Source organism: Micrasema longulum, unplaced genomic scaffold (assembly GCF_059751315.1).
Source record: "Micrasema longulum isolate JH-2025_06_02 unplaced genomic scaffold, ASM5975131v1 h1tg000661l, whole genome shotgun sequence".
Classification (NCBI taxonomy): domain Eukaryota; kingdom Metazoa; phylum Arthropoda; class Insecta; order Trichoptera; family Brachycentridae; genus Micrasema; species Micrasema longulum.
Window position 1 is genome coordinate 642,560 of NW_028277857.1, and position 17,663 is coordinate 660,222.

At 30.1% G+C, this 17,663-nt stretch overlaps 1 protein-coding gene across 1 annotated transcript in view; it reads right to left on the reverse strand.

Annotated features, from left to right (window-relative positions):
* The window catches only part of LOC148279872 (uncharacterized), a 74,050-nt gene extending 56,839 nt beyond the window's left edge, over positions 1-17,211 (reverse strand). Inside the window, exon 1 of the mRNA XM_088229276.1 lies at positions 16,392-17,211. The gene's annotated coding sequence lies outside the window, so the exon portion shown is untranslated. The remainder of the gene's footprint in view (positions 1-16,391) is intronic.
* Positions 17,212-17,663: the final 452 nt, after the last annotated feature.

The following is a 17,663-nucleotide window of genomic DNA, read 5'->3' on the forward strand; positions in this document are numbered from 1 at the left end:
ATACGTAAAAAATAATAAATAAACAATTTTTATTTTAGTCTCCTTTTGTCTGGTTTTGAGTGTATCCATCTCAAATTACGCTTCTCACCTTTACATGACAGAGAGACTTGATTTATAGGTTTCATACAAAGCTCAATATTATAAAAAAAAAATTGTTGGTCAAGTAAACCTTGATAGAGAAACTTGTATAGCTTTGAAGCTGATCGATTGAAAAATAAATAGTTAAAAACAAAGTTATTGATTGATTTGGTGTTTATTTTGTAGAACTATATATTTAAACTTATACCATTAGAAATCAAACACTGATTTGAGTCAACTGAACACTTTATTTTATTTTAACAAATGCAAATTATTATTTTTGAAAATCGTTATCGGGGATTTACATTCGCTTAAAAATGTCCTAGCAAGGCGAAACAATTGTCACGAAGTTTTTGTTTTTATATTTTTTATAATTGTAAAAATAAAATAAAGTTTTCAGTAGACTCAAATCAGTGTTTGATTTCTAATATTATAAGTTTAAAAACAAAGTGTTTTATTTATTTTGTAAGTACATAACCTGGTTTTTATTTTTATTAAAAATATGTATATATTTACTGTTTTCAACGCTCATATAATCGTCAGCGTCTCAGTATAACAGTCAATTCGTCTGCCACACTTCATTTAATTTTCTGACAGCGACAGGGAAGGTTAGTTCATTAGCTTGTAAATAAACCTGGAGAAACGAAACCAATCAGGAGAACCAGAAACGCATTCGCCCCTCCAACTGCCATTTTGTAACGGTTCGTGCAGAGTTACCTTTTCACATTTATTTAATATACCAATAATAAATAAATTCAACCGAATGGTGAATGTCACAATGAAGAAAGTGGTTTTTAAAACCAACTAATGACAGGTCAAAAGCCTATAAATGCCTAGATGTTCATATTCCCTTCAAAAAATGTTTTTCCTCCCAATTGGATTAATTTCAATTCAAAATAATATTTTCGAAACGATAAGCTAATTTTTAGGCTTGAGACTTGATTTATGACACAGACCTTAGTTGTAAATATGGGGTTTAGTCTGGGTGGTTTACCTTCTAGCATATCAGTAAACATTAAAGCTACAACTCCAAGTTGTCTCGGGGTCCTGACCTCCACTATCTGAGGCTTATTTCCTTAATTTATTTGAAAGGATATTTGAAACTTTTCCCCTTGGGAGAATATTTCCATAAGGGTGAATTCCCTAATTCGACAGAGGTTGAAAGTGTTTATCTTTGTAATCTAGTTCACATATAATGTGTGCGTAGCACAAATATTGATATATTTATGTTCAATTACTAAGCCGCGTTTCGTTCGTTCTCTTTTCTGACGTTTCGGAGCGCCCATCATAAAGGTTTATTTTTTATTTTACTATATTTTATTTTATTTTTTTTTATTTTTTTTTATTTTATTTCATTTTATTTTATTTTACTTTATTTTGTTTTATTTTATTTTATTTTATTATATTTTATTTTATTTTATTTTATTTTATTTTATTTTATTTTATTTTATTTTATTTTATTTAGGAAACCATCAGCTCTATATACATTCAATCAAATCATACAATTTTTTTTATACTCCCAGGAGTTACAATAAACTTATTTTGAGACAGAATAATATTTATATAAAGGTATGGTAATAATAATAATGAAGTATTAAGTAATAATATGTACATAAAACTGAAATAAGATAGCAAGCACTTGCTTATACTTATATAAAACAAACAAGTTAAAACAGTTTATAATAAAAATTAATACTAAACATTTATATATAGTAAGAAAAAAATATCCGAGGAAAAAGAAGAACTTAAAACTAAATTTCACCTTCCACGTACCTCCTAAAATAATATATTTTTTAATGAATATAGTCATCTTTTAGCGTTTTATAGGACTCCGGTAGTCTGTTGTACTCACTCTAAGCAAGGTACAGCAGAGACCTTAGACCATACCTTGTCGTGCGTGATCCAGGTACGTGAATATTTTGACTCTGTCGCGTATTATACTGGTGGACGTCACGATTGAAGGTATAACCAATATTCGTGAGATAATCTTTATTTACACCTTGAAGCACCGTTTTTGCAATCTCATAATACGGTATGACCAAAAATAGGAGAATGTCAGTAAGTTTGTAAATATCTCTGGCATGCGTTTTCATTAGTATACCGTATATGTTTCTAAGAGCTCTTTTTTGTATTACTTGTATTTCTGATACACATTTTTTTTGGCAAATCCCCAGATGCACGGCAAGTATACCAAATGAGTGTTTCATTGAAAAGTACACTGCACGGCGTAGTGAGATCGGAAGAAATCCCATAAACCTATGCATTATACCAGTGATTGAAGAGATTTTAGATAAAACAAAGTGGGAAATCCATGAGAGCTGTAAATCTATGTAGATTCTCAAATATTTTGTCACGTTAGTTATTTCAAGATAATCATTTCTAAGAGCGAAATTGAGAAAATATATATATATTTTTTTAATCAGTAAGTTATTGTACATTGGGCGGGAAAACGACAAGGATGCTTGAAGAGAGGATAAGGAGGGGAAGGGATATGTATTTTTTTTTTTATGTCTGCTAAGTTACAAAATGCATTTTAAGTGTTAATTTTAAATCTGACAGAGTGATGTTTGTGTAGTCTATGTCCTTAAATTTTGTATTGTACGATGAAGTCCTACGAAAAAATGCAATTTTTACACACGATGTTTTACTTATTGATACATGAAACATGTGGTACCGTCTACAAATTCTGGCTGGCACATGTATTGTTGTTAAACTAAGTAGTTCTGCACAGTCAACTATTTCTATCATAATTTTGTGAAAAAGAAGTTGGTCCGCACACACGCTGCGGTTTTCTAAAAAAGTGACTCCATGGTATTCCATTATATGATCGTAATTGAATAATTTCTACTGCGCTATTTTTGTAAAAACCACCTAAATAAATAAATACCCAAGCATATCGTACAGCTTCAGAGCTCATGGACAATTGCGATACTAGTTCATTATTTCTTAATATTATATATGGAATTATAATTATAACTTGGAGATAGATAAGAGCACGTCATCAGTTTACAAAAAATTAACATCAAGTAGAATAGATAATTTGCCAATTTTATTTTATTTATTTATTTATATAATTTTTTGTACATAATGTTATTTGTACATTGGCGGGCTTATTGTCAAATGGCAATTTCTTCCAACCAATCAATAAAATAAAAGTTTATTTTTATAATTCAAGGTTCAGAACATATTCAATAGAAAAAAAAATTAAAAAGCTAAAGATATATAAAAATATAAATAAACGTATTTGTTTATATATATATATATTATAGGTTATTAAACCTCAAATCAAAACTATTACTCTATGGGAAAAAGGAAAAAAGAGGAAAAAGGAAAGGAGGAGAGATTCAGGAAGAAAGAGGAGATGTTTCTTCAGACATGATTTAAACAGAGATAATGTAGTAACATCTTTGATGGTGGATGGGAGATGATTCCACAGTCGAGCCGCATGGAAACTATATGAGTTAGAGAAGAAAGAGAAATTGTGGATGGGTATTAAGAGAGTGCCTTGAGAATTAGAATGAAGAGGTAAACCATGAACTGATAAGCGTTGAAAATTTTCACGCAGGTATATAGGAGCGTTAGGACTATGAAGTACTTTGAACAGAAGCGAGAGGGAGTAATAGTCTCTCCGGTGTCTAATTTTGAGCCATTTCAGTTGCCTACGATAATCAGAAATGTGGTCATATTTCCTTAGACCAAAAATGTATCTTATGCATGTATTCTGAAGTCGTTCAAGTGTATCGTGTTGCTCACAGCTTAAATCAGTCATGGAAACATCAGCGTAATCTAGAATGGGTAGTAGTAATTGCTCATGCTAAAAAATAAATAAGTAAAATACTATTTTTATATGTGGAGATAAAGAAAGCGGCTTTATAAATAGAAAAAGATATATAAATCAAATATTTGCTCTGCGAAATATGACAGAAAAATTTCTGGCTAAACACCAAAAACTTTTGTGCGCATTTTTCGATCTGTAAAAATCTGAGTTGACCGAGAAAAGTTGTGGAAAATTTTATCAAAGTATGGAGTGAATGGTGACACGGGTTATTGCGTCATTGGATAAGGACTGCACAGCATGTGTGTGAGCAAATGGGTCATTTACAAAGTGGTTTGACTTTCCTAAAGGAGTAAAACAGGAATGTGTAATGTCACCGTAGTTGTTGAACGTATACTTCGATAACTGCATGAAAGTAAAAGATTTGAGAATGAGAGCAAAACTGAGTGATACGAGTATCACCCAGGATGTATAGACTGAGAAATATATTGAAAGGAAGGTGAGTGCCGGGAACAGAGTGAACGGTGCACTGAAATCTACCATGGCAAACAAATGATTGTCGCAGGAAGCAAAACTAAGAGTTCACAATGTAGTTCTAGTGATGACCCTAATGCATAGGAGTGAAGTATGAAATCGGAAAAATAATTATGATAAAAGATTGAATGCTGTCGAAATGTGATCATTCAGACAAATGTGTGGCAAAACGATGTATGATAGGTGCACAAATGTCGAGATCCGCGACTTACGTAAGGCTAAGACAAGCATTATCGACAGAATCAAGAGAGGGATACTGCGTTGGTTTGGACAAGTAGAGCGAATGGACAGAAACGGCACGATCAAGTCCAACAAATACTTGAAGATGGACATGTCAATTCGAGTGTATGCATATAGAGGACGTGAAAATGTATGCATATAGAGGACGTGAGGTATGCATGCAAAGACAAAGGCGTTTTATCCTCTTTGCTTAGCCTTACGGGGAAACGGCGTGATGGTTTGTTTGTTTAAATTCTATTCTGTGATTTTTTGAAGTTGTGTATTTTTAAAAAAATACTATGCGTGTGAGGTCATTAGCTATTTTCTGTGATTGTCGGTAACTCTCTATCATTGGTTGTTTCGGAAGAACTTGTGACGTAATTCGAATTAAATAATTTTTATAATTTTGATCAACATTTTTGAGAATTTTCGCTGCATAGTTTTCCGTAGCACTGAACTTCTTCATTATTGTAAATAATAATGAGAATTTTGAAACTACAAAAGGGACGAATCCCTAATTACAGTACTAATCACTAAGACTAGATATAAAACCACGTTTTGATTATTGTGATATTGTCCTGAATTGAGCTTACATCTCCCGAGCGTAAAGCAAGCGTTTTATCAATTATACTAAAGAGGCAGCAATGTTTTGAGTTTATCTAAATGTTTGCAGTTATGCTTGATTTCTTCTATAGGGAATTTATAAGAACTAAAAAAACTTATTGCGTTATAGTGGGAAAATATTTTGCGCAGCGAATATGGAAGTCTAGGTAATAACAAGGCTTATGGTCTCTTATTGGTAAGGGAAGTGGCCATTTTAGTCACTGTGTAACATTCACCATTCTGACTCTGTTTAAACATTGGATCAAAACATCAAAATTAGACAATTGTTTTCAGGCGTTGCCTAGTAGGCGAACCGGTTCAGCTGAATAAATCGTCCACAAATGATAAAAGTTTCAGCTCATGACTTCACAAAAGTCAATGGATAAAAGATTTCAGCAAATGTGAATGTTTGAACATAGACAAAATAGTGAATGTTACACAGTGTATAAAGTGGTTACTTAAACCAACCAACGACAGGTTGAAAGTCCTGCAAGAGCCTAGACTTTTATATTCCCTTATCAAAAAATTTTCCCTCTCTGTTGGTACAAATTTATTTCTAAAAAGGTAGCCTTTAAACAAATAATATGTCGCCGACTTAACTTCCAAAACTCATACGTCCAAAACTTACTTTTTTTCAGGGGAGAGTAAAAACAGTTTTTACTGCAGTGCCGCGATGATTTAAATGTACATTATTTTTTTTGATAAAGCAACACTTTGAATATACAAGTTGCAGACACATAGATTATTTGAAAACGCCAAAATAACATTTTTGTCCATTTGTGGACTTGAGAGTTTTGCAAGTTAGGGTGACGATATTTGAGATTATTCTTTTACGTAATATTTTGTCGAGAGATTTTTCTTATTTTTCGAGTTTAGCACGTTTGAAAAATTTTTCACGTTCATCTGGAGAAACGATTTCGATTTTTTAGTCTTGAGGGTAAAAAGCCATGTGCTCAATTATGAAAATATTGAGTTCAATTATATTTTTCAAGGTAAGGTAAATATTTACAATAACAAGATTACATTTTTAACAAATATTTTTTTAAAAACTTACATAATATGTTGTTTGCATAAATTTACGGATTATATCATGTTGTCCCTTTTTCATGATTGTAAATAAATATTGTAAAATAAACATAAAACAATTATATTCTATTATAATGAATAACCGGGTTGTGGTCCCGTGGCTAGTGTCTCGAACTCATGGACCTAAGGTCCGTAGTTTGAATCGAATTTGAATTTTCTAATAGTGAGTTATTTTTAACTCGTTGAAAATGGCCCTCAAAATTTAATATTTGGGTAAATTAAATAGCAAATATTTCAAAAAAAAAAAACCACGATGTAATGGTTGCGATGCTTGAGTTCCATTTCCGACATGGTTGATATAAAATATTTATTTAAATGGGTATTTTTACACTAGAATATTTCATAGTCCCCGAACTGACACCTGAAGCGTTAGACTGATAATCTTAAATTTTTGTTATTTATTTTTATTTTAAGAGTCTCCACCTCTTCTCAAAGTTCTATCTTGGGACCATTTAAAAAAAAGTTCATGTGATTTACCTCTCATGGTACAGAGGGGATAAAACATAGTTATTTTCGCAGATAATACGTCTCTAATATTTATAATAAATAGAAAAGCTAATGATTTTCAAGAAGTGAATGATACACTTTTGAAAATTAAAAAAAAATAAATGCAAATAATTTTATATTAAATGCCAAAAAAACAAAATATATTCTATTTGCTGTATCCAACGTAAAAAATGTTGAAAACACACAAAACATATAATTCTAGATCCCAATAGGCAAGTTTTTGTTAAAAACGTAGTTTCCCCATCTCTCACGATAGATTCAACCCTACAGTGGGCCTCTCATATAAAAGCTTTAGCTGCAAGACTTAGTGCAGTAGCAAACGCTGTCAGGAAGATCAGGCTAATAACGGATGTAGTTACAGCGAGAACAGTCTATTTGAGCTTTTTATACACTTTTATGTCTTAAAGCATTTAAATGTGGGGTCGGGCTGCCAAAATTTCCGCAGTTTTTTTTTGCAAAAAAGGGCAGTGAGAGGTATGTATAACTTACATTGTCGCGATTTTTTAAGAAAGCTTTTTAAGAACTAAACATTATGACGGTATGTTTTTAGTATATTTATGAGAATATTATTTATGTGCGTAAAAATATATATATAAATATATATATATATATATTTTAATATCGGAAAACATAATTACAAAACTAGAAGTAAAGACAAACTAGGTATCCTGAAATTAAAGCTGAGTAACACACGAAATTTTCAGTGTAAAATACAAAATTCAAAGATATAGATTACATAAACATCGCTCATTATGTTACTTATCGGACATTATAATAATAAATATGTACATCTCTCTTCCCCTCTTTATCCTCTCTTCAAGCATCCTTGTCCTAATCCCGCCCAATTTACAATAACTTACAGTTCTAAAAAAAAATAAGAAATCTTTGATAATTGAAAAATATTTACAAGTACATGAAAATAACATTTTTATATGTATAAACTTATATGTGTTTATTTAATATGCAATATATTTTCTTAACGAACTTTGTATACTTTGTGAAATTATGTTATTAGTTCTGAGTTTATACACTTTATCTGTTTGTTTACTAAAAATATGTTTGTAGAACTGTTGTTTTCCCAAATAAAATAAAATAAATGCTAACAAGGAAGATAGCAGTATATGGAACTGACAATATTTTTTTATTTGTGTTAATTTATTTTATAATTTTTAAAATGTGTTTTTATTTATTGAAACTTGACTATCCCTTTGTGTTGTTTTGTTTATTAACATAAACCTAAATTGACGTTCAATAAGCGTGTAAATAATACCTTCATTGAAGAAAAAAAAAACTTTAGTAAATTAAGGAGTTACAGAAATTGAGTTAATGGCTAAAAGACCTAATTGTTCTTCATTGCGCTATTAAATTTCTCTGTTATTTGGAATTTACTAAAACTTAACCGAATCAAATGTCTGATGTTTAATGCCGTAACCCCCTCTTCCTCATACTTGATTCATCCCCTCCCCAAACTTCTTACCCCCTCCAAAACCCCTCATTAATCTCCAACATACAAATTCCCGTGACGTCGAAATGATAGATGTTCTATTTTCCCCACACAATCATTTTTAACGACGAAAAAGTTAAAGAATTATTTTGTGTTAATAAATAAGTAAAATTTTAAAAATAACTTAAAGTAATGAAGAAAGAAAAAGAAAGAAAAAATTAACGTGTTACCAAACAAAATTTAAAATAGTTAGTTGAATACAAGAGTGAGACGTTTGCTCAAATTACTGCTAATGGAAAAAGATTTTTTGAATTAATGACAGTTTTTAATCTGAAGTAATGTAATAAAATGTGGTATAATACGTAATGTTTTTCAAATAAAATTATGATTAATGCAGGTTAAGTATAAAAAAACTAAGCATTATTTAAAATCCTGGTAACGAGTTATATGCTTATAATCATTATCAGTATGTTTTCCTATTCATATTAATGTTTAATTTCTTAATTACTAACGCTATATTTTATAATTTATATTTATCCTTAAATTTTTCTTACTATCGGTATGTTTTCTAATTTAAAATAATTATTCTCAATTTTTTTATGTTTTTATTCAACTATTTTTTTAATTTTTTTAATTTTATTTTTTTAATTTTTTAAAGTTTTATTCATTTTAACAAATAAGTAACATACATAATTGTATTTTGGTCCCGCAAAGCCGAAGCTTGTCTGCGGGTTAAATTAGTAAGTACATAGTTTAATAATAATTGAAGAATAAAATATATTTATACACTTAAGTTTCACTTGCTGTTTAATAATTTTTTGACTATTTTTTTTAATGAAATTAGGTTTTTTTCTTCACGATTTTTGGCTTGTATTAAATTGTACAGTTTTGGTACTACACTACCCATTGTTCTGTCACCATAGTAGTTTTTCTGTCGTGGTACCATCAGCTGTTGTGCCGATACTTGTCGGGTCATGATCTGGTGGTTTATTTTGGATTTAAAATTGCAATCCAGGAAATGATCTGTCATTATCTCATACTGACACTGTTTGTTTATTGGCAAAACGTTAACAAAATCAAATAATATTTTATTGTTGTCTTTTGCCTCATTCTTTATTTTTACAGGTACGATAATTTTTAAAATTTGTACCTGTAAGTTCAAGACTCTATCCGTATAAGATTTAAAACTTAGTCCCCATATTCTTAATCCATATTGAAAAATTGGGTCAACTAGCCCCAAGTAAACTAGTCTCAGCACTAGGTATGGTATGTATGGTTTTAAATGGTACATGTTAAGTTGGCAAACTCTTAGCTTATTGCAAACATTTTTTATCTGTTCTTCCCAATTAAAAGTGGAACCTATAATAATACCTAAATACTTATATTTTGATACGTGATCTATTTTTGTGCATTTGCAGTCTTGCAGATTGATATGCAAGCATTCGTGAGTGTGTGCATATATAGACAAATCTTCTTTTGGTCTATTATATGGGGACATAATGTGCAACGCTTTTGTTTTTTTATATTTATTGTTAGGCTATAATCATGTGACCATCTTAAATTTGATTAAAATCCGATTGCAGTTATATTATTATGTTATGTTTCCTTATTTATATTTATGACTCAATTTTTATTATTATTACCTGCATGTTTTCTTATTTATATTTATTTAGTTTTTTTTTAATGTTATTAATATTTTTCGAATTTATTAAGCATCATTTAATGTAATAAAAAAACACATGTAAAAAAGAAGGTTTTTTCTAAACACGAAAATTTCCTTGCTAGTCGGGACCTGAAACAAAGAAACTTCTTTAGAAAAGAAAAAAGAAAGAAAAAAAAATTCAGCAGGACTTTAATTTAGAACTAGAGTGTAAATATTTTTGAAAAATAAACAAAAAAAGGAGCGCATTATAAAGCATTAAATATAAAACAAATTTCAGAGTCAGATAAAATTTGATATAAAAAATGTTTTCGTGAGTGAGAATGCTAAGATTCTTGAAAATCCATGAAAAATTACAAAACTAATTTTATCAAAAACGGACCACTTTGGACAAGTTCACGACCTCACTAGTTCTTCCGACACAATTAACGTTTTAATATATTTTGGTTTACGGAAATCCAACTGATTAATCAACAAAACTCACTCAAGGCAGGCGCCGTGGCCCAGTTGGTTGGACGGTTCTCTGTGAAACTGGCGTCGCGGGTTCGATTCCCGCCAGTTGCAAGAAAAAAATCCAAGAAAGTAATTCTACGTTCGAAGTTATATATTATGCAAGTGAAATAGTATCTACAAATATCTACAAATTGTATGTTTTTGAATGTGTTTATTTGTTCAATTACCCCATAAAATAAATATATTATCTATTATATATCATTCTATCAAAATTGTATTTCGTTTGTGTAACACCCTGCGATTCTGTTGTTAACAATTTTGATTCAACTTCGCACACAAAACTGTATTCTGCACTACGCCTGGACAGGAAAAATAAAGATTATCTTGAACAACTAAACGCAATTGACAAAGAGAATTGAAAACAAAATTCTTTCAAGTACAATATCCTGAAAATCCTTGGAATGTCAAATTTTATTTCACTAAGAATTGTTTATTAAGCCGACATTCTTAATGCTTCGAAAAAGAACCTGAACGCGTTTGTTGAAACTCTTTTTTACTCTTGGGTACCGTTTACACGAGTACAATTCCGTAGATAAAACAGTATTTTCGTAACCCTGCTCCTTGAACAGTTATGACCGCGCAGGATAGGACGCTGGGACAATACGAAAATTTGACCGTGATTAACACATGAGGGCAGCTACAAAAAAGACACGACGATATTTCGCACCTTTGGGACGAAAACGATTCATTAAAAAAACCATCTTTTTCGGAAATTGCGAAAAAAGTTTGTTTCGTATTTTTCGAAGTAAACACCAAATTTTGAATTACAAACTATACCGAAGATTTTTAACTATGAATCTATGAAAAAAAATCGTTATTAAAACAAACTTGTTCAGGTTCAAATAAGACAATTATTTAATGAGATTGAAAAAGAACAAACAAAAGCACTTTGATAAAAAATATAATGACATAATTTTTAAAAGGTCAGATCAGGTAACTAAAAACAAGTTTTTTTTAATTTACGAAATGACATAAAAGTAAATAAGTCATTGAGATTTTTGATAATTTAAATAATAAAATGACATTAACTTAAATAGTTCACTGAACTTATCAGTAAGTAGGAACGAAACAATCACAATGCTTAATTGGTCATTTTAACATTAAAAAAATAAAGCAAACATGCCATTTGTATCGGAAGAAAATCGACTTATCCGGCTTTTGGTCACTATAATATGATTGTCTGCGTTGCGTCCTTTACACCGCAATAACACAACACTAATTGGATCGCTTCCGTACTGACACGGAATCTAAATTCTCTGAGTAATAAAGAGACCGATGTAACGGTTTTGTCCTATTCGCACCCGAATGTTGCGTTTTGTTAAATGCAGAAAGATCGATAATACTCGTATTCATTGAAGTCGTTTTATGATTGTAACCTGTTTTCAGCTTTTTTTGTACGGTCGTTTGCATTTTAAAAAGCCAATTGGTCTGAGCGAGTTCACTAAAAATATTATTCATTTTAAACCAAAGTAAGACTAAGAAAAGCATTATCGACTAAATCAACAAAAGGGCGTTGCGTTGGTTTAGACATGTAGAGCGAATGGACGGCAAAATAATGACCAAAAGGATCTATGACGCAAATGTTGATGGATGCAGAAAACAAAAAAAAACAAAAAAGACATGGCACAATAAAATTCAAATAATACTTGAAGATAGACATCGCGTGATGTATTTTTACAGAAAATAGAGTTATACGAAAGACAAATATTTTTTTTTTTAAAAGAGAGTATGGAAGCCCAGGCATTTACAGAGCTTATGACCTGTCATTAGCTGGTTTAATTAGCCACTTTACACAGTGTTTAACATTCACCATTTTGCTTATGTTTTGACATCCAAATTTCCTCAAATTTTCCATCTGTTAACTTTTATGAAGTCAAAAGCTGAAACCTTTATCATGTGGGTGAGATTCACCCGGATGAACCAATTCACCTACTAGGCAACGCTTGTGAACAATTTTCCTTATTCCCCCTTTAAAAAATGTTTTTCCTTCTCTGTTGCAACTAATTGAGATCTGAATAACTTCCTAGGGAGGAAAAACAGCATGTCTGCAAACATTTGAAAACAATCAAAATTTTGTTGGATTAATAATTAGCTTCATTTTCGAAAAATAAGACTTACCGCAGGGCAATTTAGTCTTGTATCTTATTTCGCTGAAATAACAATATTTTTTTTGTTTAAATATATTTTTTTTTATTTTGTTGTTTACAATATGTTACTAACGTTCTTTGTATCATACTTTTTAAACATTAATTTAATTAACTGTTTAATTTATTTAACAACCTGTCGATTTGTTTAAATTAAAAAAAAAAAAAAAATAAATGTGAAGAATAGGAATACTCGGTGTCAATGCATTGCAAGATGTTTGAACGTAGAGGAAGCGAAATCTGTATGCACAGACAGTGATATGGCGTTCTATTCTCTCTGTCTACTCCTACGGTAAAACGGCTAGATGGTTTATTGTTGTTGTTGTTGTTGTTATTTTATACCAAGATAAAGTGGAATTGTTTAAAGACGAACTAAATAAAAAAAGGTAATTATTCTGCCGACAGTTTTCGCAGATAAAATGAGCGGTAGCAAAACGTACGCGTTGAGCTAATCTCTATTATTCTATGGTACTGTCCATGCACGCAAACACGAGGGCAATGCGACCATTTGCGGCAATGGTGGTAATCACTGTCTTGCGGAGATAGCGTGGCTGTCTATCTCTGTGAAAATGTCTAGAAACAATGTCCTGTCCTACAAATTGATGTTTATGCACGGACAATACGTCAAATCCTACGACAAGACCATGTTGTATTGTCCTCGTGTGAACGCTACTTTAACTACCTCATAAAATGGATATAATATATGTATACAGGTACAAATACACTTTTTTTTTTTAAATACACATTTTTAAGACAGTATTTTGAAAAAAAAAGTATTTCTCCTAAATTAATAACTTTAACATTAGCACAAGGTGTTAAAATAAGTTGTGCTAGTTTTTTTCCAAATTAATAAAAAGCTCCAAAAATAAAACGAAATAAAAAAAGTTGTATGCGTTAATTGGTTGCGAACCCGCGACGCCAGTTTCACAGTTATCCGTCTTAACAACTGCGCCACCTCGCTTGTGGTAACATAAATTTTGGGCAATTTTTCCAAGTGAAGGGGACAAAAAAAAATCTACAAAACTACCAACAATTTTTTGAGTTTGTCCAAATTTTCTTAAACAACGACTGGATTTAACTCCCCGGGGGGCTGTTTATATTAACATATTACAACAGAGATGAAGGGCATTTAAGATAAGATAATATGGAAGTCTAGGCATCTACAGGGCTTATGACCTGTCAATGGCTGGTTTAAGTTCAGTAACATTCACCATTCTGCCCATATTCGAACATTTATATTCCTTTTATTCTTTCATCTGTTGATGTTTGTGAAGTTAAAGAGCTGAAACCTTTATTTACGTGGGTGAGATTCATCTAATTAATTTATTTAACCTACATACTTTTGTTATTGCCTAGTATACAGGTGAAATAAATTAATTATATGAATCTCACCTGCAAAAATAAAGATTTCAGCTATTTAACAACACAAACATCAACAGACGAAAGAATTGAAAGAATATAGATGTTCGAATATAAGCAGAATGGACAATGTTACACAATGGCTGGTTTAAGTGGCCACTTAAACCAGCCATTGACAGGTCATAAGCCCTGTAGATTCCTAGACTTCAATATTACCTTATCTTAAATGTTCTTAATCTCTGTTGTAATATGTTACTACAAAATTACAGCCAACGAAATTTAAACACACTCAAAACAAAATATAAAAAATGAAAATTATTTTGAGTATGTGAAATAATTCAGATTCATGTAAGTCTCTTTTTAACAATATAGGTTTCAGCTCATTTTTTTTTTTAAATCAACAGTAGAAGAACTGAAGAAAAATGGATGTGAAGAAAAAAAAATTATGAATATATTTAACAATGTGTTAAGTGACAATAAACCAGCCAACGATAAGTCATAAGCCCTTTAAATGCCTAGACTTCTATTTTTCCTTCCCTGAAATATTCTTTTTTTTTTTCTAATTTTCTAATTTGTGAAACTGTTTTTTTTTCTTTTTAATCCATTTCCTCTTTTAGGCCGAAGTCAAAAAATTGAGTTTGGTTTTCAAAGGAATACATTTGTGCGTAATTCAACTCTTTGATCAAAGTTATTAATGCCAAGAAAGGTTTTTGTTTCAAAGAGAATTACTTTATCTCGTAGCTTGTAAAGAAATCTTTTAACCGATAGCATTGATATTTATTTCAGACTATATTAAATATGAACAAAAAAATACATAATATGAAACACACAAATTTTTCTTATAAATTTTTGGCTATAGTTTAGATTCCTAAACTAGGCGATTCTGCTTTTTCGATTCTGGGGCTGCTGAAGGGTGCTAGAGGCAAAGTTAACTCTAAAAAAAGTAAGGAAACCGCATAAGGGGAAAATAACCATTTTTGTCTTTCACCTTTAAAAAAAAATTCTGCTTTTTTTAATAATGTTAAGCAATTATCCATCACGATTTTGTCGCGTGACGAAAAGTTTTACTTTAAAAGACACATTTACCGCAACATTTTTTTATTTAACACTTTATACACATATAAAAGCGGGCATATTGCCTTAAGGCAATTTCTCCCTACCTACCCAAACCGTTCAGTTTGAGAAAATTACAAGTACATGTAATCTTATGATTTTATACAAAATCAAATACAAAAACAAATTAAAAAAATATATACATATATTTATAAAAAAATCAACACTTTACTATGAAGAGAGAAAAGAGGATGGGAAAGAAAAAAGAAGGATAAAGGAATAGCTAAAATATTTAGATACTGACATTTCAATCTTGACTTAAATGTTAATAAAGAAGGGGTTGTGGTCCTGTGGCTAGTGTCACCGACTCACGGATCAGAGGTCTAAGGTTTGCACCCTGCTCTTCCACATTGGTTTTTTATTTTTTAATAGTGAATTATTCAAAACTCGTTGAAAATTAACATTAATTTTGATTATGTTAAATAAAACAAATGTTTTCACTTTTGATAAGAAATGAAAAGTTTGTAAAATATGTTATATAAACAAATGTTATTTGAATATTTAACAAAAATTTCATTCAATATAAAACATTGATATTCTGTGAAAAACGTAAGTCCAGTATGAATAAAATAACAGACTTTGAGTCATCTTATTTTTATGAAAAAAGTTTTTGCCTTTTTTTTATTTGAAGAGGACATATAAAATATAATAAAGTAACACATTTTTGTTGTTTTAGGTCTAAAAAGGCCAATGTCATTTTTCGTACCAACATTTTGCAGAGGGACAATGTCAATAAAAAAAAATTGTTTTTAACAATGTTGTATATACATGTATATGTGAGTGTTTTTTTTTTTGTTAAAAGTAATTTTTAACACCTCAAACAGTTAATTATAAGTTTTAAAAATTATCTCCAATAATGTTGCGATTTACGACATCGAATATTTAAAACCTAAACCGCAGATTTAATACTTAAAAGAAGTTTTATGAGTAATTTTTTTAAAACTATTTTTTTAAATTATTTTTTTACAATAGATATACAAAAGTAACAAATACAAAAAAAAACTATTACATAAACGCGAAAAAACCCAATGGCATGGCTTGTATGTGGGTATACATTTTATTTTAAATCCAAATTAAGGCTACTGGAAGAATACGATAGATATCAAAAAAATAATAATAAGTACCTTTATTAAAACACACTTTTTTCTCAATAAAACTGAGAAAATCAATAATAAAAGTAAATAAAAACATTTTAGAAAAACACATAAATAATGCCTTAAAAGACAAAACGCGTAATAAAAAATATGTTTTTTCAATTAAAAGCCAGTATTTTTTATTGAATACCCTTTTCAAAATAAAAAAAAAATTTAGCCACTATTAAAATAAATTAAAATATTAATTTATGTTTTTACTTACGTTTAAAACTTGGCCCATTTGAAATAAAGAACTTTCCAGGAGTTTTTTTTATTAAAACTATTGGTAATATAATTTCGTTTGATTTACAATTCACTGTAATTACTAACTTATTGTTTGATTTGTTTATAATTTAAAATACATTTAAAGTTAATCAATTAAATAGTATCAAACAAACATGACTCGTATATTTTATCAAAGTATTGTACACATTTTTTTAATGTTGTCCTTTTCAGGGACTATTCAATATTTTTGAAAAGGTTTATCTATCAAATCGATGAAAGCCCTAGATGGTCGTCAGTCTTGACGAGTCACTGGATTTCAAAAGTGCCACCCGTTTTAGTCAATCCAAATAGGGTAGATGGGTTTTATTCAATACACGTCAAATATTGTAGCATTTTATATTGAAAGCTATTATATCACTTCTTTAGAGAACACTTTAGCGTCTAAATGGTGTCAAATATCACGCATGAATTCAAGCGTCAAATAAACTTTTATACGCACAGAAAAAAAAGCAATAAATCACAAAAAACACACAATGTTTTATACAAAGTTTTCTGTTAAAATCATAAATGAGGTATCGTCTTCATTTTTGAATAAATTATCAATCACTTCTTATATTTTTGAACTGTCACTCATAAACTTCAAATAAATAAAACTGTGAAATAAGTTTGAATACTATCGGTTTAGGTTAAAAAGTTCACACACAACTTAATCATGCGAATAATCATTTTTTCACAAGGTTTAATAATTATTTAATTCTGATTATCTTTTCTCGAGTTTAGGTAAGGGTTTGTTTGGCGCCGAGAACAGCGTTATCACCGCGAGATGTGGCGGGCGACTGCGGCAGCAAATGTGCGCGAAAGCCTCCTTTTGAAAGCTCTATGCGCCGTAACCGGGTGATGGCGGATAACGCGACGCTTTTAGAACTTTCAGCTTACCAACACGTTGATTTCTGAAAGTGTCATTAACAGATGAGAGCACAGCCTTCGCCTATTAAAAAATGTTGACTAGATGCTATTTCATCGGGTTAGCGAATTTTTGACGGACGCATTAAAAAAAAGTTTAATTAAATTTATTCCTGAAATAACAATTCATACTAATAATATTACAAATCAAAAAATGATTTGAGTCTACTGAACACTTTATTTTATTTTTACAAATATCAAAATCATAAAAACAAAAATTTCGTGACAATTGCTTTGCCTTGTTAGGGCATTTTCAAAACGAATGTGTCTTATATTATAAGTTTAAACTTGAAGTTCTACAAAATAA